General features: G+C 46.3%; 1 long non-coding RNA gene and 1 pseudogene across 3 annotated transcripts; one reads left to right on the forward strand and one right to left on the reverse strand.

The window, feature by feature from the left end:
* Positions 1-4,388: 4,388 nt before the first annotated feature.
* LOC138843387 (uncharacterized) lies at positions 4,389-22,847 on the forward strand. 3 transcript variants are annotated; one of them, XR_016212579.1, is made up of 3 exons: positions 21,008-21,114; positions 21,388-21,570; positions 22,413-22,847. It is a non-coding gene; the product is annotated as an uncharacterized LOC138843387 (long non-coding RNA). The 3 variants fall into 3 exon arrangements; XR_016212577.1 differs by lacking the exons at positions 21,008-21,114; positions 21,388-21,570 and adding an exon at positions 4,389-4,447; XR_016212578.1 differs by lacking the exons at positions 21,008-21,114; positions 21,388-21,570 and adding an exon at positions 4,390-4,412.
* Positions 15,802-17,131, reverse strand: LOC127483127 (protein max pseudogene; annotated as a pseudogene).
* Positions 22,848-24,097: the final 1,250 nt, after the last annotated feature.

The following is a 24,097-nucleotide window of genomic DNA, read 5'->3' on the forward strand; positions in this document are numbered from 1 at the left end:
CTTAACCTAAGGCCAGTCCTAAGAGTCATGTGATTCCAAGGCTGTCCTTCAAAGACATGCACTCAACAGTAGCCAATTATGATAGTCTTGGAGCCATTTAGAAGATATTGGATCAAAGTCTATGAGAGCTGTGCAAATGCAACCAATAACCATTCAGTGCTCAAGATAGAGCAAAGACGCACCCGGGCTTAAGCCTTCATACCAGAAACTTAAGCTCATTAGCTTTTTCATTACATGAAGTCAGCCACTATTGATCAGGTTATAGGCAAAGTTGTCTCCAGTTCTTCCAGTAGCCTCATTAGAGTTACATGGCTTGTACTTGTGGTTCATTTATTAGACACAACTGCTCTAAGGGTGCTTAGCGACTCCCAGCTCTGACGAAGCTTTTAACACTGCCTTAGTTAGAAGTCAAGAAAACATATCCTAAGACCCCAGTTTATCAACACTGTCTCCTTCATGAGGGTTCCTGAACCCAAAGCCTGAAAGTTAAGGTATGTAGGGTGTCTGCCAATCTAGTTTTAGGCATCCTTCTAGGAGATTTCAGAACCTCAGTAGCAGCACAAGCCAGATGTCATCCTGGGGTTTTTCCCAGGCTTCCTCTTTCATCAGCTTGGTCTTACTTCCAAACTGTTAGGCAAGAGAAGCTTTAACTTAATGGACTTGCCTCCTAGGACCCCCTTTTCCTTTACATCGCGTTTTCAGTAGCATCGAAACTAGTCACTAAAGGTTGTACCCGTGCAACGTTTTAAGACTTAGAGAAAGGCACTACTAGTGACAAAGCAGAAACACTCCAGTACTGCTTTACTTCCGGGCAGGAATCCAGTCTTGAAGGTCTAGTTCCAACTCCCCACCAGCATTTCCTCACCCTGCTCCGTACACTTGGTGCACTACCATTGACTCACCCTTAGCCACATCTAGCTTCATTCCTTCAGGCTGTGAAGAGGTCATGGACTCCCTTTCTGCTGTTGGCTCATCGTGTGTTGACTAAGTCATCCTCAACTCTCAACCCACCTCACAAGGGACAGGATTCAAGGACATTCCACCAGCAGTCACTTGCTGTTGTCAGCCTCCTGACCGTGGCTGGGTTAGCTACTTGTTCTCTATCCCAGTAGATAAGGGCAAGTTGCTTAGGTAGTCTTTAGCCACCATACTCCCAACTCATAGGCTCTTAGAGGGTTCCCTGTGAGTTGAAGGGCCAGTCATTTGAGTTCAACAGGAATCACATGTTGGAGACTTGTAAGCACCTTCAGTTGCTTCATGAGCTTCAAGATTCAGACGCTGAGGGCCAACACTACCTAGCGGATCATTTTCCTCCAATACCACTCCTACCCCACTGAGGACCCAGACCTGCGGTGGTATTTGAGCATCACGCAAACTGGTACACCCAGTATGAGGTCAGTCCTGCTTAAGTTCTCCAGAAGGAAGATTAATCCACCCACAAGGAAAACCCACATCTAGCACTGGGGATTTAGAGCATCATGCCTCAGGTTTCATGTATTTCTCTTGTTAGAGACCCTCAGAACTCTAGTGGGTAACATCTGGTAAGCAACACTTAACTTTTGTTTCTTGAAGTCGTGGGCTTTCTCTGGGGCCCCTTAAGATAGGGCCAAGTCAAAGCCTCCTGCACATGTACCACTTTGCACCCGGAGTAGGGGCAGTCCTGTGTATATCGAGGGTCAGATTTAAAACCCACTGGCTAGAGTTTAACATGCAATGCTAGCTCCCTCTAGGTACAGAGTTGGAATCTGGATGAGATCGTTGTATCTTTAGTGACTCCAAGCAAACGGCCTCCTGTGGTGCTCACCTGGTTCCAGTTTCTATAGCTACTCCCACTTTACTGTATCCCTGTTACCATTGCTTAGGGTTCACCTGAGGACCTACTGCAGGTAAGTTTTTTCCTCTAGTCAGGAAAAGTAGAGTGCCAGGAAGTAGTGTAGCTGCCACAAGTTTTAGGCAAGTCACCACTGTCACTGCATGGAAAGTCTCTAGGTACACAGACTAAGCAGAAGCCAAGAACTGAACCTGAAGTCGTCTCGGCCCAACTAAGCAGCTTCAGTTAAAAGCTACAGGAAATTCAGGGCTCGACCCACCAAGCCAGACGCCACAAGTGGCTAAAGCCAAAGTGCCAGCTAGTTTGAGCCCAGTGACTAGATCAGCAGGATACACACGTCTTAGAGCGATCTACACAAGTGAAGCGGCTCCAGGTAGGGCCCACTATCCCAGCAGGGTCTCTTGTCCCATTCCCTCTAGGGGGCTGGGAGATTCTCTAGTCCCTTTTCTCTGCTCCAGGATTCTGTGTTATCATGAAGGACCTCATCTCCCAAGCTACATTGTAGTCTAGAGTGTCATGGTTTCCAAAAGGCTGTACAGTTAGCTACACCGACACCAGGTCCGGGCTCACCCACAGCCGAGCCTGGGATTAGTTGGGGTAACAGCTGGTAGTTACTTAGCCCTTCGTTAGGGGGAACACACTTTAGTTGAAGTCTTCTGCCTAGGAGTCTATGGGAAGGCTTGTGGCCTTGAGATTGGTTTGTTTTCCCTGATTTTCATAGCGGTTCCCAAGGTTTACAGTGGTGAGGGAGCTACTGATACCAAGCATCCATACCACACACACTTAGCACCTGACTTCCCACTAGGTTCTGACCAAGTTCTTGCATAGCATACCAACTTCTGGGATTCCAGCCAGGGAGAAGCTTTGCTGTTGGAATGCAAGCACAGGTGAGAACTCCCCAGAACAATTTGTCAGGAAGCTCGTCTTTGTAGGTTAGTCATGGATAAGCAAGGCTGGGCTTGCTGTCTCATTGCTATACTCCGGGTAAGCCGCTCCTGAGCTTTGTAACTCAACTGCCTACTAACAGTGTTGCTTAGGGGCCAGCACTTTAAAGTCCCTGATGTAAGTCAAGCGACCACATGGAGCTTGTTAGCAGCCCTTGCTTAGGGTGTTTACAGCAAGGTGAAGATTCTTGCTCTCGCCTTTAGCCCCACTTCTTCCCTTAAGCCAGCTCCTCAGGAGCCTGGGAGTGTAGTACCCTATGTCTCCACTCACACTATCATTCTGAGGTAGTTAAAGATTAGAGACAGCCCAATTTCAAGAAGCCACTTTTTGCTGTGGCTAAGCTATAGTGACTGCGAAACTAGTGTGGTATATAGCACCTGTGAAACTGTCACTGTCAAGGTAAGACATCCTCCAGCACCCTGTTTGTATCCGCCGAGCTGCCACTCACGTTTCCTATGAGGAATGTAGCTTATTGCTCTTCCTGTCAAGCCAACGCATTGTCTCGTACTGCCAGGTTAGCCACCCCCACCGGCTTCCTAGCTAGGCGTTTCCTTCCCGTCTTACTCACTATAGCTTTGCATGGCCATTGACTTGCTAAGGAACTTACAAGGCTAGTCAAGCTGATGAATCCAACATGAGGAACTCACCTCCCCACCTCCACACCCGGATATAGGGTAAGCTGCTGCCCCTAGGTTTTAAGCTTGTCTTCCAGTTAACTGCTATAAGGAGCACGGTTAAGACATTACTTCCCCCATGGACTCACATAAAGCTTTAAGTTACTTTCTATTCCTCAGTACGAGTCTGACAATTCGTTAAAGTGACCTATGGTTTCTTTTCATGATTTTTACCCAGGCATATCCAGTTTCTAGGAGAACTAGCATCTTAGCCTGTCTTCTGCCATAACTCCTGACAGCTGTACCCATTTGAGGTTTTAAGATTCTGAGGACAGACGTTAACTAAAAACTGTTCCTGAAGATCAAGCTCAAAGACAAGACTCCTAGGTTTAAGAGGCGACTCTTGTGAATACAGATTTCTTTAGAGGCGCGTTCTGCTTAAGTAGCCAGCTTTAGAGGTTAAGAACAGGCAACCGCTCAAGGAGACTCGGAGCAGAGTCTCCACACGGGATCCAGCTTATGCCTCACTGTAAGAGCCCTTCGGAAACCTCAAGGGCCATAGCAGCCTCCGTTTTACGCTTTGAGTAGGAGAAAGACACGTAGGACTTCAAAAAGTTGACGTGAATTCCTAGAGAAAGTTTCTCTACACACACGTTGGTTCCCCTATGTCCGAGTTCCTTAGCTTGCTTATGTTCCTAACCTCATCTTGTCCGTCTTCCTCTTCTACAATAAGCTAGCTAGAGTTCTCCTCGAAGTCTCCTAGAAGTGTGCTATTCCCGCTTACCACCACCCCCTCTCAGCCATCTTCTTAGTCACCTAACGACGCCCTGGTACCCAGCATGCCTTCAGCTCTAGAGACTATGCTCACGCACACCTCACAGCACCCACCCGCAAAGCCTCAACAGCCTTCCTCTGCCAGCTTCCCTTTTTTATATACTCAAAGCCCCGCCTTCCTTGTGTGCATGGACCAATAAAAGCCTACAGCTACTTCTGCCCTACAATTGGTCCCTGACTTCCTGCAGGTGAATTAGAGCTGCCAGGAGGCCCGGATACCCAGGTGCCTCAAGGCTTTTTAAAGCCTCCAAAATTGGGGAAAAAAGGCATTATTCGCTGTCCCCGGCTCTTTCCTGGCGTTGTAAAGGCTGCTGAGCTGTTAAAGTTATATTTGGGGAAAGTAGTTGAGGGTCACTTCCAAAATGTGCCTAACTCAAGTCCCCCGCTAGCTCTTAGCCTTAGCATGGAAGGTGGTAGCGTGCCCTACAGAAATTCAGAATGCGTTGGGTTGCACTTTGGTCAGACACTGGTGTTAGATCGAAGATTGGAACCTCATACAACACTGACTGTCTTCATCCACCTGTGTGCCTCATTTATTCCATTGCTCACAAGAATGCAGCAGAAGTCAGGAAACCACCTGTGAAGACTTGGGTTTTGCTCAAACTACATGCTGGAAAGTAGAAGCTTCCAGATACACTTTTTATCCTAAGATTTATTACCTTATTAGGTAGAGGCAGGAGAGAGAAACCTTCCATCCGCTGGTTCACTCCCCCAAATGGTCAAAATGGCCAAAGCTGGGCTGATCTGAAGCCAAGAGATTTTTCTGGGTCTTCCATGCGGGTACAGGGGCCCAAGGACTTGGGCCATCTTCTGCTTTCCCAGGCCATAGCAGAGGATCCATAGCTGGATCAGAAGTGGAGAAGCCCAGACTCAAACTGGTGCCCATATGGGATGCTGGCACTGCAGGCAGTAGCTTTACCCACTATGCCACAGTGCCAGTCCCAAGATACACACCTCTAGAAAGCCAGTTCCACTTATATATGTGTGGGTGAAAATATTACATGTTAAGGCCAAAGTGATCCAAATCACTATAAATTAGTGATTTAATAAATGGAGAGAAGAAACAAATCTTCCTTACAGAAGAATCTCATATAAAATAGATACAGCCTCACCCTTCCAGCAGGTGCAATTTATTACCTTTCCCTTGAGGGCCAACAGGTCTTACAGACTCACTTCCATAAACCAGAGAAGAGAAAGGGAAAAAACAGTAACTTTACAATGAAGAGACTGGTAGACACTCACTGAAGCAAGTGAGCCAGGTTAGAATCCGCAGTGAAAAGCTGTGTTATTGTTGCATAGTCCCTGACCCAGTGTGCTACGAAGGGCATAGCATCCCTGTGGCACATCAGCTCACAACCACTAACTCCAATCTCCTAATGAGAAACACAATGAGGAACATTCTACAAGATCCCAATTGCTACTTGTCAAGGTCATGAAAACAAGGAAAGGATGAGGAAATGCCACCTACTCCAACTAAGGAAACTCTGACTAAAGTCAAGGTGGAACCCTGGATGGGATCCTAGTACAGGAAAAATACATGGGGTTTCTTCAAAAAAGTGTGTGGGAAATTCATATTATGAAGGAACTGTGAATTTCACAAACTCTTGCATCCGCTTAAATTTATGTCTTAAAACTACTTTTCTGTGAACTTTTCTGGAGTACCTTTGTCTTACCTAAAAAACTTGTGAACTCCAAATAGCTTGGAGTTTACATTAAGTAATGTAAAAACAGATCTCTTGGTTTGACATGTACCACAGCTATATAGACATTAACAGTAGGGTAAGACAGGTGAGAGAAATATGGAACTCTCTCTACTAGCCCTACAAATTAGTGGGAAAACTAAAATTATTCCTAGGGATGGGCGTTTGGCCTAGCTATCAAGACATAGATAAGCTGCCTCTCCTATCTGAGTACTTGGGATGGATTCCTGACTCTGGCTCCTGGTTCCAGTGCTGCTACTGTGAACTCCAGAAGGCAACTGTGATGGCTCATGTAGATAGGCTCCTGCCACCCAGATTAGAGACCCAGACTGAGTTCCTGGCTCAAGGCTTCAGTGTCCTGCCCAGCCATCACAGGCTTCCCAGGAGCAAACCTGTGGATGGAATCAAGCTCTTGCTCTCTGCTTCTCAAATGTTTTTTTTCTTTTTTTAACTTTTATTTAATGTTAATTTCCAAAGTACAGCTTTTGGATTACAGTGGCTCCCCCCCATAACTTCCCTCCCACCCACAACCCTCCCATCTCCCGCTCCCTCTCCCATCCTATTTACATCAAGATTCATTTTCAATTATCGTTTACATACAGAAGATCAATTTAGTATATATTAAGTAAGGATTTCAACAGCTTGCACCCACACAGAAACACAAAGTGTAAAGTACTGTTTGAGTACTAGTTATAGCATTAATTCACATTGTACAGCACATTAAGGACAGAGATCCTACATGGGGAGTAAGTGCACAGTGACTCCTGTTGATTTAACAATTGACACGCTTATTTATGACGTTAGTAATCTATCTAGGCTCTTGTCATGAGCTGCCAAGGCTATGGAAGGAAGCCTCTTGAGTTCTCCAACTCCAATATTATCTTGACAAGATCGTAGTCAAAGTGGAAGTTCTCTGTTCCCTTCAGAGAACGGCACCTCCTTCTTTGATGGCCTGTTCTTTTCCACTGCGATCTCTCTAGCAGAGATCTTTCGTTTAGGTTTGGTTTTGTGTTATTTTATTTTTTTATTTTTTATTTTTATTTATTTATTTATTTATTTTTCCAGAGTGTCTTGACTTTCCTTGCATAAAATACTCTCATGGGCTCTTCAGCCAGATCCGAATGCCTTAAGGGCTGATTCCGAGGCCAGAATGCTGTTTAGGACATCTGCCATTCTATGAGTCTGCTGTGTATCCCGCTTCCTGTGTTGGATTGTTCTCTCCCTTTTTTATTCTATCGGTTAGTATTTGTAGACAATAGTCTTGTGTGTTCCCTTTGACTCTTAGACCTATCATTATGATCAATTGTGATCTGAAACTGATCACTCAGACTAGTGAGATGGCATTGGGACATGCCACCTTGATGGGATTGACTTGGAATCCCCAGGCACGTTTCTAACTCCACCATTTGGGGCAAGTCTGAGCATGTCCCAAATTGTACATCTCTTCCCTCTTATTCCCATTCTTATATTTAACAGGGATCACTTTTCATTAAACTTTAAGCATCTAAGAATAATTGTATTAATTACAGAGTTCAACCAATGGTATTAAGTAGAACAAAAAATACTAAAAGGGATAAAGTATTAAGTTGTTCATTAATAGTCAGGACAAGAGCTGATCGAGTCACTGTTTCTCCTAGTGTCCATTTCACTTCAACAGGTTTCCTTTTTTGTGCTCAGTTGTCACAGATCAGGGAGAACATATGATATTTGTCCCTTTGGGACTGGCTTATTTCACTCAGCATGATGTGTTCCAGATTCCTCCATTTTGTTGCAAATGACCAGGTTTCATTGTTTTTGACTGCTGTATAGTATTCTAGAGTACATATTCCATGATTTCTTTATCTAGTCTACTGTTGATGGGCATTTAGGTTGATTCCAGGTCTTAGCTATTGTGAATTGAGCTGCAATAAACATTAAGGTGCAGACAGCTTTTTAGTTTGCCAATTTAATTTCCTTTGGGTAAATTCCAAGGAGTGGGATGGCTGGGTTGGATGGTAGGGATATTTTCAGGTTTCTGAGGAATCTCCAAACTATCTTCCATAGTGGCTTTACCAGTTTGCATTCCCACCAACAGTGGGTTAGTGTCCCTTTTTCCCCACATCCTCGCCAGCATCTGTTGTTGGTAGGTTTCTGTATGTGAGCCATTCTAACCGGGGTGAGGAGAAACCTCATTGTGGTTTTGATTTGCATTCCCCTGATGGCTAGTGATCTCGAACACTTTTTCATGTGCCTGTTGGCCATTTGGATTTCCTCTTTTGAAAAATGTCTATTGAGGTCCTTGACCCATCTCTTAAGTGGGTTGTTTTGTTGTGGAGTTTCTTGATCTCTTTGTAGATTCTGGTTATTAATCCTAATGTCTGGTAGAATTCAGTGAATCCATCCAGTCCTGGGCTTTTTGTTAGGAGGGCCTTTATTACTGATTCAATTTCTGTCTCAGTTATGGGTCTGTTCAGGTTTTCTATGTCTTCATGGTTCAATTTAGGTAGGTTGAATGTGTCCAGGAATCTATCCATTTCTGTTAGATTTCCCTGTTTGCTGGCATACAATTCTTTGTAGTAACTTCTGATGATTCTTATTTTGACAGGCAGAGTTAGACAGTGAGAGAGACAGAGAAAGGTCTTCCTTTCCATTGGTTCACCCCCAAAATGGCCACTGCAGCTGGCGTGCTGCACCGATCTGAAGCCTGGAGCCAGGTGCTTCTTCCTGGTCTCCCATACAGGTGCAGGACCCAAGCACTTGGGCCATCCTCCACTGCCTTCCCAGGCCACAGCAGAGAGCTGGACTGGAAGAGGAGCAACCGGGACAGAATCTGGCACCCCAACCGGGACTAGAACCTGGGGTGCCAGCGCCGCAGGCAGAGGATTAGCCTAGTGAGCCGCAGCGCCAGCCGATTCTTTTTATTTCTGTGGTGTCTGTTATGCTTCCTTTTTCATCTCTGATTTTATTGATTTGGGTCTTTTCTTTTTTTAGTTAGTTGGGCTAATGGTGTGTAAATCTTGTTTTTCAAAAAACCAGCTCTTCGTTTGGCTGATCTTTTGTAATGTTCTTTTGGATTCAATTCTGTTGATTTCTTCTGGTTTTAATTATTTCTCTTCTACTAGTTTTGGGTCTGGTTTGCAGTTTTTCTAGATCCTTGAGATGCATTGAAAGCTCACTTATTTGGTGCCTTTCCAATTTCTTGATGTAGGCACCTATTGCTATAAACTTTCCTCTTAACACTGCTTTTGCTGTATCCCATAAGTTTTGATATGTTGTGCTGTTGTCCTCATTTACTTCCAGAAAGTTTTTGATTTCTCTTTTTCTTCTATGACCCATTGTTCATTCAGGAGCATGTTGTTCAGTCTCCATGTGTTTGCATATGCTCTAGGGATTCCTGAGTTGCCTATTTCCAGCTTCATTCCACTGTGGTCTGAGAAGCTGCATGGTATGATTCTAATTCTTTTGAATTTGCTGAGACTTGCTTTATGGCCTAGTATGTGGTCAATCCTAGAGTAGGTTCCATGCACTGCTGAGAAGAATGTAAATTCTTTTAAGTGTAGGATTGAAAGTTCTGTAGTTATCTATTGGATCCATTTGAGCTATAGTGTCGATTAAATCTGTTTCCTTGTTGATCTTCTGTCTGGTTGATCTGTCTATTTCTGAGAGTGAAGTATTGAAGTCCCCCAGTGCTGTTGTATTGGAGTCTAAGTTTCCCTCTAAGTCCCTTAATGTATCTTTTAAATAAACCTGTGCCCTGTAATTAGGTGCATATACATTGATAATCATTGTATCTTCCTGTTGAATTGATCCCTTAATCATTATATAGTGCCCCTCTTTGTCTCTTAACAGTTTTTGTGTTAAAGTTGATTTTGTCTGATATTAAGATGGCTACACCTGCTCTTTCATTTCTGTTGGCATGGAATATCTTTTTCCAACCTTTCACTTTCAGTCTGCATGCATCTTTGTTGATTAGAGAACCAGACTGATTTCCTGGCTCATGCCTTCAGCGTCCTGCCCAGCCATCACAAGCTTCCCGGGAGCGAACCTGTGGATGGAATCAAGCTCTCTCGCTCTCTGCTTCTCAAATGTTTTTTAAAAATAACAAATTATTCCTACATAAAAAATTCACTTACAAGAAAAATAAATGCAATGTAAAATGTGCCTTAAAATTCTAAAATAAAACAAGAGCCTTGGAGTAGGCATGGTGAGGCAGGAGGTCAAGCTACCTCTTGGAACACCCACATCCCATACCAGAGTTCTGGTTCAAGTCCTGGCTCCTCTGCTTTCCATCCAGCTTCCTATTGTGCCTGAGAAGGCAGCAGATCATGGCCTAAGTACTAGAGTCCCTGCCACCCTCATGGGTGACTGAGATGGAGCTCCTGGCTTAAGCCTGGCCCATCTCTGGCTGTTGTAACCATCTGGGGGAGTGAATCAGCAGATGGAAGATAATTTCCCCCCAACCCTGTCACTCCACCTTTCAAAAATAATAAACAAGTAAATAAACTTTTAAAAATAAACAGAATAGGCCAGCGCCATGGCTCACTAGGCTAACCCTCTGCCTGTGGTGCTGGCACCCCGAATTCTAGTCCTGGTTGGGGTGCCAGATTCTGTCCCGATTGCTCCTCTTCCAGTCCAGCTCTCTGCTGTGGCCCGGGAAGGCAGTGGAGGATGGCCCAAGTGCTTGGGCCCTGTGCACGCATGGGAGACCAGGAGGAAGCACCTGGCTCCTGGCTTCGGATTGGTGCAGCGCACTGGCCATAGTGGCCATTTGAGGGGTGAACCATCAGAAGGAAGACCTTTCTCTCTCTCTCTCTCATTGCCTAAGTCTGTCTGTCAAAAATAAATAAGTCAACAGAATAGGACCAACAATGTGCCATAGCAGGTAAGGCCTCCACCTGTAGGGCCGGCATCTCATATGGGCACCTGTTTGTGTCCTGGCTGCTCCTATTCTGATCCAGCTCTCTGCCATGGCCTGGGAAAGCAGAGGATGTCCCAAGTCCTTGGGCCCCTGCACCCATGTGGGAGACCCGGCTCCAGCCATTGTGGCCATTTGGGAAGTGATGGAAGACCTGTCTCTCTTTCTGTAACTTTGCCTTTCAAACAAATGTCTTTAAATAAAAAGTAGAATGAAGCATGAGCCTTTTAAAATCTTGTACAGGCCAGCGCCGTGGCTCACTAGACTAATCCTCTGCCTGCGGTGCTGGCACCCCAGGTTCTAGTCCCGGTTGGGGGACCACATTCTGTCCCGATTGCTCCTCTTCCAGTCCAGCTCTCTGCTGTGGCCTGGGAAGGCAGTGGAGGATGGCCCAAGTGCTTGGGTCCTGCACCCGTATGGGAGACCAGGAGGAGGCACCTGGCTCCTGGCTTCGGATCAGCGCAGAGCGTCTGCCATAGCGGCCATTTGGGGGGGTGAACCAATAGAAGGAAGACCTTTCTCTCTCACTGTCTAACTCTGCCTGTCAAATCTTGTACGTATCACAAACTGCTCTAAACATGGTTCCCCCAAATGTCTTAGAGGCATTTTCCATTACTAGGGGTAATTTAGAACAAATGTTTGAAAATCTTCAAGCTTAGCTAGATGAATCATACAGCTGCTTGGAGGACACACGAGAGCAGAAAAAACAGAAGCCGAGAGGCCAGCTGGAATGGAGCTGGGATGCAGCCAAGTCGAACGCAGCAGGTCCACAGACAAGTAAGTGCAACTTGACCTCATGTAGGCCTGTGACTGCCACCAGTGCTTCCTGGGAATCTCCTGATTCCAACCACCCGCTTTCATCTTGAATTTGCACCTATCTGTAGTCAAGAGAAAGATCCTTTTCTAAGGAAGTCAGGTGGCATCAGCGAAATTGCCAAGCATGCTTGAATGTGTTTTTCAAAAAAACAACAAAAATTAAGCACCCACTGGGAGGCAGGGTCAGTAGCAGTTAAGAGAATGGGCTTTCAAAGTGGACAAATTGAAGCTTAATTCCCAGCTCTACTACCTGCTAGTTCACCTCTCCGAGGTTCCGTTTTTTCATCTGTGAAATGGCAATAAAAACAGGGTGTGTTCACAGGATTGTTAGGAGGGGTACTCAGTATTATGTTTGAAAATCATCTGGAACAGTTGATGGCACACACACAGCCCTAGTACCTAGATCTGTTCTACAGGCTACACACGCTGACTGAGTCCTCACCACAATCCTACTGTTGCTCTTTGTGTCCCACGTGTGGAATGTGGGCCACAGGAGAATGAGTAACTGGCCTAAGGTAACACAGCCTAAGTGGAGCAGCTGGATTCAAACCCAAGCAGTCTGGCTCTAGAATTTTTGTCTTTAGCAGGCACACAGCATGGCATTGTATCTTCATCAGGGAGGGAAACTTTGTCTCTTCTGTTAGAAAGGAAGAAGAAAGGAGATGAAAAACTCATCTTCATAAAAGGGAAAATGTCAGCCCCACTGTGGACTTGTAAACATATGAATAATGCAGAAATGAACTTGAAACAATGTCCGATTCACACCCAAGGGCCCATCATGGGCATCTTCAGATTCCAAATTCAGGAAGAATTTTCAAATAAACATCATACAATACTGTGAAAAATTATGCTTATCAAAGTCCTCTCGACACAAGCTTAGTCCAATATTTTCTTAGTTGATTTCCTGAACAGAAAGCTCAAATACCAGCTAGTCCAGTTCTAATCCTGACACGTGACAATCCTTACTGTAGAGGAGTCGGCCAACATTCCAGTTACTCATCACTCTGCAAGGGCAAAAGCTGGGGCCTTGGACCAAGCCTGAGGCAGTGTTCTCAATGGCTCCCACTGCTCCCCGTCTTAAGTAGGCGACAGCCACAAAAGTGGAAGCCTGGCTTGGGCTCCTAACTTGACCAGCCTATCTCTAACTTACTACCCAGTGTTAGCTACCACTGTAAGTGATTATTTCAGCCATACCATGGCTCACTTAATTCCCTCTTCCCCTCTGGAAGATTTTTATATGCCCATGTTATGCATAAGAAAAATAACTTTAGAGTGATTAAGCAGATTTATGCAAACTATGGATCAGGCAAGAGGCAGAACCAGAGTTAGAATTTAGACCCAGGAAGTTTGAATTCCAAGGCCTTTCTCTAAGCACTAAGTACTGTGGCTGGGTTGTCAAGAAAATGGGTTGGGTGGAAGTATTGGGCTGGCAGAGCAAGCACCAGCTTCTATGACCCTGTTATCCTTCCCATGAGAGATCCCCAAAACCCCTGGAAAGCAAATTTCTCTTCGTGCCATGGGAGCTGTCCTCAGGGTTTGAGGCACAGGGAAAAGAGATGTGGGGAAAGTATTCCTACCTGTAGTTCAACAGTTTCATGTCCACTCTACTACTTAGACGCCAAAAGCAAGCTGCTCCAGAATCCTAATCCACTCCCCTGTCCCCCAACCCAAAACCTGAGTCAGTGAGAGCAGCCGGGTATGGCAATAGGGTTTGTGTTCAGAACAGGTCAAGGTCCAGTTTTCTTAACTAATTTTTCGAGCTGGACTAACTTCAGTAGATTATTCCCCAGAATGAACTGCTGCTCTCACTGCACCATGGGACTTGCTTGAGTCCCACGCCTGCCAACTCGGGAAAACGAGGGCACCCAGGGGGACAGGTGGTGGCAGCGGCCCCGACCCACACGGGCACAGCAGGAAGGCCTCTGTGCTGATGACCTGCCCTTCGGAAGCTTGGATTTGTTACTGTCCAACTCAGTATTTGCCAAGATAGCCACAGGCAGGGCTCAAAATTCAGTAAGTCTGTGGCAGGCTAATTTTTAAGTTGCTAATTGTGTATGGCCCATGAATACTATAAATATCTAAATGGCCCCTGACAGGAAAAAGGTTCTCCACCCCTGTATTACATTCTGAATATGATACTGAGCTCTGGCACGTACAAGCCTGATAGAGTATGTATGGAAATAGAAATTTCCTATTCCATGACACAGCTGTCTTCCATGGCTCCTGTTTCGGATGGCAAAGAGGCTGCAGGTTCTGTCCAGGAAGATTTTCTCTTGAGCCCTTCCCTCCTCCCATCCCACCCCACCCTAGAATAACCTCCTGTTATATCTCTCTGCTCTGCCTTCATCACTGTTTTCACGGCCTCTGGGCCCACTTTTTTTTTTTTTTTTTTTTTTTGACAGGCAGAGTGGACAGTGAGAGAGAGAGACAGGTCTTCCTTTTGCCGTTGGTTCACCCTCCAATGGCCGCCGCGGCTGGTGCGCTGTGGCCGGCGCACCACGCTGATCCGATGGCAGGAGCCAGGTACTTATCCTGGGCTCCCATGGGGTGCAGGGCCCAAGGACTTGGGCCATCCTCCACTGCACTTCCCTGGCCACAGCAGAGCGCTGGCCTGGAAGAGGGGCAATCGGGACAGAATCCAGCGCCCCGACCAGGACTAGAACCCGGTGTGCCAGCGCCAAAAGGTGGAGGGTTAGCCTAGTGAGCCGCAGTGCTGGCCCTCTGGGCCCACTTTCTAAACTACCCTTCACACTGCACCAAGAGTGCTCTTCCTGAAACACAAAGCCCTTCCCTGACCCATGCATGGTTGGTAAAAACAAAACTACCGTGGCCAAAAAGAGGAAAAGGCCAGTTACTGCATCATGTCCCCTTGTCCCCTTCCACCAATCACTCAAATGCCACTTGGGCCTTGCCCCTCTGGGCTGATCCTCCTAGCGTTTTTCCAAAGCTGTTCCTTCTTCCAGTACATCTTCCTTTCTTTTTCACCCTCCCCATCCACCTGGCTCATTCCTACTCCTTTTTTGTTTTTTAGGATAATAAGTTTTTATTTAGTCTTCTAGTAAAGGGGGAATCCTTAACTTGCAGGACAACTCTTGAGCAGTACGTACAATGTACTCTTTATTTCCATGGAATGGAGTCAGACAGACTACAGAGTGAACTAGAAATCAGCAAATGCCAGGAACAGAGTAGGAAAAAGACAAATGGGACCTAGACACACAAACCCCTTCACTGGGATCTGCTGACCACAGCCAGAATCAGGGCTGGATCACAGTACAGACAGGTTCCTGGACAGGAGGAAACGGAGTGGGGCCAGAGCTTGGAGTGGGGGGTGTCTGCACTAGGCTGTGGGTTTAGTACCAGGTAAGTTGCTCCTGGTATTTACATAAAATATCAGTTGGCTCTATATCTTAGAAATACACACAGAAAGGAAGATTTGATCATTACTTTATGAATCTATCGCTTTGTAACACTGACATCATCAGAAGTGGGGACAATCAGGTTCAAATTTCAGTAGAAGGAAATAAGTATCAAAACATCACTGGCCCTCAAGACAAAACCTCCACCTCACCCAACCCTCCCTCCCTGTCCCTCCGCCAAGTAACCACCCCCGACCACTGGCTGGTGGCCCTGGCTTCACTGTTGCTGTGTCCCACACATACCGTGAGACGGTCACATGGGCCTCTCACAGGCCGGCACCATGGGCTTAAGTAGCTTCCTGAGAGGAACAGGAGTGAAAGATGCCCAAGGATGCTGCGCTACCAATCTGTCCCCACTTTTGTATGCCACAAACTTCAAGGATGCGGTGTTTTCGATAGGAAAGATGAATAGCTTTTCAGGAAAAATTCTTAAAAAGGAGGGGAGTAATTCTGATTATTCCAAAGTGGCCATCTTCTCCACATAAAGCAGTTCAGATACACAAAGTCTGTCAAACACGGGTGTGGGAGACCAGGAGAAGCCAGGTGGGCCACCACGTGCCCATGGGTTCAGCCAGCTGTCTTCCTCCACAGAAAAGCTGCAGGTTGGGCTTTTTTGGTTTAAAAACTCTTGGTGGGGACAGGGAATCCCTGAAGGGAATACATCTTTTAAAAAATGGAAACAGGGAAGGAGATTGCGAGCTGTTGTCCAAGACTGTCTATGTAAAAATAAAATTTAAAAAAAAATACCCTCTTAAATGGTTCTGAGGGTTCTAACGACGAACAGAAGGAGGCCAAGACAAGGGGGAGACTCTGTTTCATTGCTGGCCCGCCCTGTGCACCTTAGCTGGCCCCACTCGGAGCCTGTTGGGTGCTCTGCCGGTTCTGGTTCCGAGCTGCAGTCCGCAGCACCATCGAAGGCAGAGGTGGCACCGCCATTGGTGCTGGTGTGCAGGCTGCCATCTGAGGAGGGACAGTTAGGCACTCGACCTCGCCTTCTCCAATGCACGACTTGCTGCTTCAGGAGAGCATTCTGCCGCTTGAGGTCGTCAATGTCTTGCTGGTGTGTGCGGTTTTTCCTTCGCGTATACTGGATTTACTCTGTGGCTCTGTCTAGGATTTGGGCCCGGCTTGCCTTCTCTCCTTAGAGTCCCGAAAGCTGTGACAGCTGCCTTTGTGGTCCCCACGTTTCCATTCCAGTGCGCTATGATGAGCCCTTTTGTCAGCCGCAGATTGAAACCTCGGTTGCTCTTCGTGCTCTCCACCTCGATGTCATCGTTGTCGCTCGTTTCCTACAGCCCAGGGAGCGGCCACTGCAGCGGTGGCGGGAGGGGAGGGGGAAGTTGCCACCACCAACAAGCCGAATGCCCCCCACACTCACACACCCCCAAACACAGTCGAACCACCTCACTGCAGCACCGGATCAATGGTAGCCCCCTGCCACATCCCTACTCCTCTTTGAAGGATCAACAAAGTTCTGTCTCTTTAGGATGTTATTTTTTGCTAGATTTTTGTATGGGTTCACTCAGTGTTACCACAAATACCATAAACCATGTGGCTTATAAATGACATATGTACGTCTCATAGGTCTGAAGTCCAAAGTCAAGGTGCCAGCACTTTCAGTGCCTGGTGAACCTGGTTTGTAGATGGCACTTCTTGCTATGCTATACATGGTAGAAGGAGCAAGGCAGAGCTTGGGGTGGGGTGTCTCATCCTGAGTGAGCGACTGAGTTCCCAAAGTCCCTGTGCCCCAACGCCATCACCTTCAGAGAGAAGATTCAAACATAGTAATTTGGGAGAAGGACACAGACATTCAGGCCATAGCTAGCTCCTAGAGAATGAAGAAGCCCTATCGTGTCCTTCCAGATCAAAAATGCTGGCACAGCTCTTATCACAGCCCACTGTCCCACCTGTTCACTTGGCTGTTTCCTTCCCCAGCAATGAGCTCATGGAAGGCAGAGTGTTGATCACCTTTGCATCCCTAGTCCTCACACTAGCTCCTGATCAGATATGCTTACCCAATCATGGTTGTTGAGGAAATGAAGGCATGAAAATTCTAGGTTGCTGTATCCAGAAGCCCTCATAGTTGACAGCCTCAAATGGTGTAATTGAGGAGATTTAAATTAAGGGACTATTTTTAAAGGTGTAGATTAGTAAATGAAACCCACAATAAACCAAGCATCCCTAGGGCTGGCCACAGCAGAAACAGTGGACGCCTCCAGGCACGAGGAGTTCCTAGGGCCAGAACCCAGAGGCTGTAGGGGAAGACCAACTAACAGAGGATGTGTCCAACCTGCAGTGACTGGCATGATGGGAACTGAACTGGGTCTCCTCCCTTGTTCCTGTCTCCTGATACTGCCACTTACAGGCCCAGCCACCCAACTGCCAGACAGCAAGGGTGCCAATACTGTGAACAGTCTGGATCAACCTCCCTGGGCACAGAGGCTGGTGGAGTGCAGTGGAGGAAGAGACCTTTGAGAGCAAATGGAAAACACCCAACACGGTTTCATTCCAGAAAGGAGTCATTCACTGGATGCCAAAGGTTAAGAACTTTGAGAATAGGATAAGGCAAAAAGATTTTCTTAGCAGTTGCTAAGAGGCTTGGTTCTAGGAAGACAGTTGCACCAGCCAGTTGTAATAAGAGCAGTGAACTGGCAGGTCGATTTCTTGCAGAAGAAACACATTTCTCAGGACAGAAGGAGAAGCAGGGAAGGAGACTGATCTTGAATGCGTTCTTAGGGTAGATCTAGGAGGAGGAGGAAGACAATGGCTGATAGAGCGGTGTTGTGGCCCGGTGGTTTAAGCCGCTGCTTGTGAGGCAGGCCCCCATGTCAGGTCCAGTTTGAGTCCAGCTGCTCTGCTTTCCATCCAGCTCCCTGTTAACGTGTGCGGTAGAGCAGTGGAAGATGGCCCAAGTATTTGGACTATGGGAGTCCTGGATGGAGTTCTGGGCTCCAGACTTCAGCCTGGCCCATCCCTGGCTGTTGCAGCCATTTGGAGAGTGAACCAGTGAATGGAGGATCTGCTCCCTCTGTACCTGCCTCTCTGTAACTCTGCATTATAAATAAAATTTTTAAGAAGCAGAAAGAGTTGGGAGATGAGTCTAATGAGGATTTTCCAAGTGAAATTCCAAGCAATCTGTGTGCTGAGATATCTCCCTGTGATCAATGATGGTTAAAACCTACAGTAACAGGGAAAGGGGAAAAAAACCCATGATTCACTCAGAGTGGATCGATTTTTTAATAGAAGCTAATGAAGGGATTGAGTTGGCATCAAAATTGGTACACGACTGCCAAAGAAAGGAGTCCAAGAAGAAAGACAGAGGACAAACTAGGGTTAGAGGTGAAGTGGCTGAGCAAAGGACACAGAGCTGAAAGAGCAGGACCCAAGAGTGTGACTCCAACTTTGGGGCATTTTCATTTGAAAGTTGTGTCCTCTTATACCACCTACATAGACACAGGGGTAGGCGTGGGCAAAGACATGCCTCCCTGCACACAGAAACTAACTGTATAATTCTTTTATTTGACATATAGAGCTAGACAGTGAGAGAAAGGTCCCCCCCTCCACTGGTTCACCCCCCAAATGGCGGCCCCGGCCAGCGCCGCACCCATCCGAAGCCAGGAGCCTCCTCCTGATCTCCCATGCGGGTGCAGGGGCCCAAGCACCTGGGCCATCCTCCACTGCCTTCCTGGGCCACAGCAGAGAGCTGGACTAGAAGAGGAGGAACCAGGACCAGTACCCAGCACCCATATGGGATGCCAGCACCGCAGGTGGAGGATTAACCAAGTGAGCCATGGCGCCGGCCCCCATCTTTTTTTTAAGATTTATTTACTTAAGAGGTAGAATTACAAAGGGAGAGACAGAAGTCTTCCATCCTTTGGTTCAATCCCCAAATGGCCGCAACTGCCAGAGTTGAGCCAATCCGAAGCCAGAAGCCAGGAGCTTCTTCCAGGTCTTCCATGCAGGTGCAGGGGCCCAAGCACTTGAGCCGTCTTCTGCTTTCCCAGCCTGCATAGCTGGTAAGTTTGATCAGAATTCAAGTCATGGCAATCTGTATAAGAGTACTAAAAATTTAATTGGAGGAAGCAGTGTTTATGATGCAGTGGAATGCCTACATCCCATATCAGTGTCAGTTCAAGTCCTGACTACCCCACTTCCAATCCAGTTTTCTGACATTACTCCTGGGAAGGCAGTGGGAGGTGGCACAAGTACTTGGGCCCCTGACACTTACTTGGGAGACCTGCATGGAGTTCCAAGTTCTTGACTTTGGCCTGGCCCAGACTGGGCTGTGGGGCATTTGGGGAGTGAGTCAGCAGAAAGAAGAGCTGTGTTTGTGTGTGTTTCTGTTTCTGTAGTTTTGCCTTTCACATAGACATTTTTAGGCAGGTGCCATGGCTCACTTGGTTAATTCCCCGCCTGCTGCGCCGGCATCCCATATGGGCGCCGGTTTCTAGTCCCGGTTGCTCCTCTCCCAGTCCAGCTCTCTGCTGTGGCCCTGGAGAGCAGTAGAGGATGGTCCAGGTGCTTGGGTCCCTGCACCCACATGGGAGACCAGGAGGAAGCGCCTGGCTCCTTGCTTCGGATCGGCGCAGCACTGGCCATGGTGGCCATTTGGGGAGTGAACCAACGGAGGGAAGACCTTTCTCTTTCTGTCTAAAACTCTACCTGTTAAATAAAGTCATCTCAAAAATAATAAAAAAATATTTTTAAAGAAATTTACAGGAAAACAGAATTAAAAGACAAGTTTATTTTGGTGTAAAAATTTTGAAATCCATACATAGTTTTTTCCATGAGCTTTTGGAAGTCCCTTGTATTTCTACATAATCCCAAAGCTACTCTGAATACATGTATTCATTTTAAGCACTTAGAAAGTAGGTAGGGGATGGGCGTTGTGGCACACAGCAGGTTGATGTATATTTGCCCACATATATACCAGTGCCAGTTTGAATTGAAGCTACTCCTCTTCTGATCAAAATTTCTACTAGTGCATCCTGGGAGGCAATAGATGTCTCGAGTGCCCACATGGGAGACCAGGACAAATTTCCCGGCTCCGGGCTTCAGTCTGGCTCAGCCATGGCTGTTGAGGCCATTTGGGGAGTAAAGCAGTGAATGGAAGATATCTGTCTCTCAGCCTCTCTCATTCTACCTTACAAGTAGATGAAAGTAAACTTTTTAAAAGTAAGGATTTGAACCTTTCTAAATGAAGACCACAAATTGAGGTATTTTTTGAAGCTGGGTTACTTTCAGCTCCAACACTTCGAGTCTATTATTTCAAACCTGCCTGGATTTTGCATCTGATTTCCTTCTGTCCTCCCTACCACAATAGCTGTTGTATCATATCTTTCATTTTTCACATGTTCCCTTTGAAATTAGACGACCAGTGGGAGCTTTGGGATCCCACAGCGCTTCGGCAGGATGGCATATGTCACCCGAGGACCCCCGTGAGGCTCCCGGCAGCTGCTCGCCTCTGAGCCTGATCCTCTCTGTGGGCTGCCTCAGATCCACGAGTTCAGACAAGGAGACCAGGCTCTCCCAGTATAACAAAGGAGTGATTCTTTTTTGCGGTTCATGTTCCTAATGGGGATTTCTCTAGGCACTTAAATTTTGGTACTTTTTTTAATCCTACTGTCACTTCATCTGGCAGAATTGGTGTTCGGCTTTTATCTGAGTGTTCTCAATGAGCAGGTCTAAACTGCTGGTTTGACATCTTAGACTTTTCTTCAAAACACTTTATCCATGGATATCAAAGCACTCGGGAACGTTGTTATTACATTTACATCATCTGAGTCTTGAAGGTGTTATTACTCCATATTATAGACAAGTTACTTTTCCATGTACACTTTGTAACTATCTAAGTCATAAATCAGTAGCAAAACCGAGACTAGGAACCAGTGTTCCTGACTCCAGGTGAAATGAATTCATCTCCTAAAAATATCCTGTGTTTCTTTCTCCGTATGCTCAAAGCCACTCCTCCCTACAGGATAAATTACCAGTGTGTTAAAGCGAGAAACCTGGGCCAATCTGTTACAGCTCTGCAAGTGGATCCCAGAGGACAAAGGCATTGGAGGTAGAGCCAGACAAAGCCCAGCTACATTTTCTGCTTTCTTAACATTTTTATTTTCTGTATTTGAAAGGAAGAGTTACACACAGATACACACACACTCACACACACTCACTCACTCACACGGGGTGGGAGGTATCTTCCATCTGGTGGTTCACTCCCTAAAAGGCCGCAACCGCTGGGGCTGGACTAGGCTAAAGCCAGGAACGTGGAACTCCATCAAATCTCTGTGGGTGGCAGGGGCCCAAGCACTTGGGCCATCTTCTGTTGCTTTCCCAGACACAGTAGCAGAAAGTGAAATCGGAAGTGAAGCAATCAGGACTCAAACCGGTGCTCATGAGATGCTGGCTTCGGGGGTGGTGGCCCAATCCACTGCACCACAGTGCTAGTCCCAGCTCTATCACTTCCCAGCTGGGAATTCTTTCAGGCAAATTCCTTCACAAGTCCAAGTCTTAGCTTTCGGTAAGTTGGTTGCCACGACTGTGTGTACCATATCGACTCCCCTTTCTGTCTTCTACCAGAAACCTACTTGGGTCCAAGCGCGAGTGTGCCCAGGTGGAAATCCCTGCTTGCCTGGGATATCTTGGGGATGTCCACCCTCATGGGACAATGTTCTGAGCAGTGAGTCATAAACCACAGGTTTCATAAGATTTTTATTTAAAAGGCAGAGATACAGAGAGAAGTAGAGAAAGCTCTTCCATCCACCAGTTCACTCCCCAAATGGCCAAAACAGCTGGGGCTGGGCCAAATGGGAGCCAGGAGCTGCTTCCAGGTCTCCCACGTGGGTGCAGGGGCCCAAGTACTTGAGCCTTCCTCCTCTACTTTCCCAGGGCATAAGCAGGCAACTAGATAGGAAGTGGAGTAGTCAGGACTTGAACCGGTGCCCACATGGGATGCCAGCACTGCAGGCAGCCACTTTACCTGCTATGCCACAGTGCTACCCCCCTCCCCAAGGGTTTCTAATGAGCTTTGCTCCCCTCAGTAAATGCCCACCTCTCCTCTTCATCCTGTCTGGTTCCACTTCCCTTTTCTTTTTCAACATTGAATTCTCATTTCCCTCTATATTTCCATAATGTTATTCTTGGATGACATAGCCTATCAGTACTTGGAATGAGAATTCTCACTCCAATACCAGCCAAAGATATCTTTCCAAATGCCATTCTTAGTTCTTCCCCAGAGAGTCTTCCATGTCAGTCTTACACGGAAGCCCAAAGTTTTGGTTTCTTTTCAGAATTTCTCTATTTTAGGAACAAGGTATACTGTCTGCTCATGATTCAGACTCGGTTCTCTTCTCTGTTCCTCAGTCCTAGAGACATTTGGGACCATCCCGGCCACAGGACAGAGGAAAGACCAGCTGTCTTTGACCTTCACCTCCCCTCGCTCTTCTTCCTGCCAGCTGCCACCCAGGAAACGAAAACGAAGCTCTCCACCAGCAGGGCTGGGGTGCTCTCTGGCTTCTCGCTGTGCCAGGAAAGCCCTATGAGGTCTAGAAAGCCACTTATTCCTCTGGCTCCCTCCCTCCAACAAAATGTGTGCTCTTACCCCAGGCCATGGGTCTTCTCAAGCCATTTTTCTACAGTTCTTGCTCTTGAGTTCCTGCAACCCTAACCTTTCATTGCCTTAGGCATGATTTGGTTACAGCTCAGCTGGTGTTAGGTCTTGGCTAATTGCACTATCCCTTGTGGTTTCCCTACACCCTACCTTTACCTTTGAAAGTAGTCCTTTTATTAAACCCTCTTTGAATTATCCTAGTTTAAGTGTGTCATTAACTGCACTGAGAACACGGACTCAGACGAGAACGTCAAAATGATCCATTTTTTTGTTTGATTGCTCCATATCCAGGGTCCTCACGCTGAAGGGACAGGTGCCCAGAATTCCCTCTATTGCAACCCAGCAATGCAGTTTTCCACTGTCTCTATTCACCCCAGGCTTTCTCCATCCATGTTTAAAACTTGTCTATTATGGATCTTTTTCCCAGGACCTGACTTCTCACAAGACAGTGAGTTTGCTTATGGTGTAGATACATTTCTAGAAGGATGACACAATGTTAATAGCCTTCTCTAAGAAACTGCATCCACTGGTCATCTTTCCAGACAATGTCCACTGACCCCAGTAGTCTGTATTAATCCATTGCTGTTCCAGACTACAAGGAATCAAATGGAGCAAATCCACCTAGAAGTGCAGGCTCTACTTTAATTCACTACAGGGGAAAAATAAGCTGCAGGTTTCAAGAATCTGCTATTTAACTTTTATTTAATGAATATAAATTTCTGAAGTACAGCTTATGGATTACAATGGCTTCCCCCGCCCCATAACTTCCCTCCCACCCACAACCCTCCCATCTCCTGTTCCCTCTCCCCATCCATTCACATCAAGATTCATTTTCAATACTCTTTATATACAGAAGATCAATTTAGCATATATTAAGTAAAGACTTCAACAGTTTGCACCCACAGAAAAACCAAGTGTAAAATACTGTTTGAGTGCTAGTTATAGCATTAAATCACAATGTAAAGCACATTTAGAACAGAGATCCTACATGAGGAGTAAGTGCAAAATTATTTCTGGCTGGGGCTTGAGTAAATGTAAAACCTTCTGCTAGGATTGAAAAGCACAACTCCAGAGGGATTCTGAGTGACCACGCCATGTCACCCTTGGCCACCCTCTGTGTCTAGTGTCAGAACTGTTAATGTACTCGGTGAATATTGATTTCACAAGCACTACCTCACTCAAAGTATTAAGAATTGATAAAGAAGAATGTCAACTTAATTCTCAAGATCTATTATGGGAACTTACACATACATGCTATAAATTATGGAAACCAGATAATGTATTAGCTGGCTTCAAATAACAGAAAATCCAAGATAACAGATTAAACCATAGAATATTATTGTCTAACAAAAAACAGTCTCAATGTCATCAAGGAACGATATCTTTTAGCATGGTTGTTTGAGGCCTCATAGCTACAAGATAGCTGCAACTCCAGACA

Source organism: Oryctolagus cuniculus, chromosome 8 (assembly GCF_051225735.1).
Source record: "Oryctolagus cuniculus isolate XC-2025 breed Fujian yellow rabbit chromosome 8, ASM5122573v1, whole genome shotgun sequence".
NCBI classification, from domain to species: Eukaryota; Metazoa; Chordata; class Mammalia; order Lagomorpha; family Leporidae; genus Oryctolagus; species Oryctolagus cuniculus.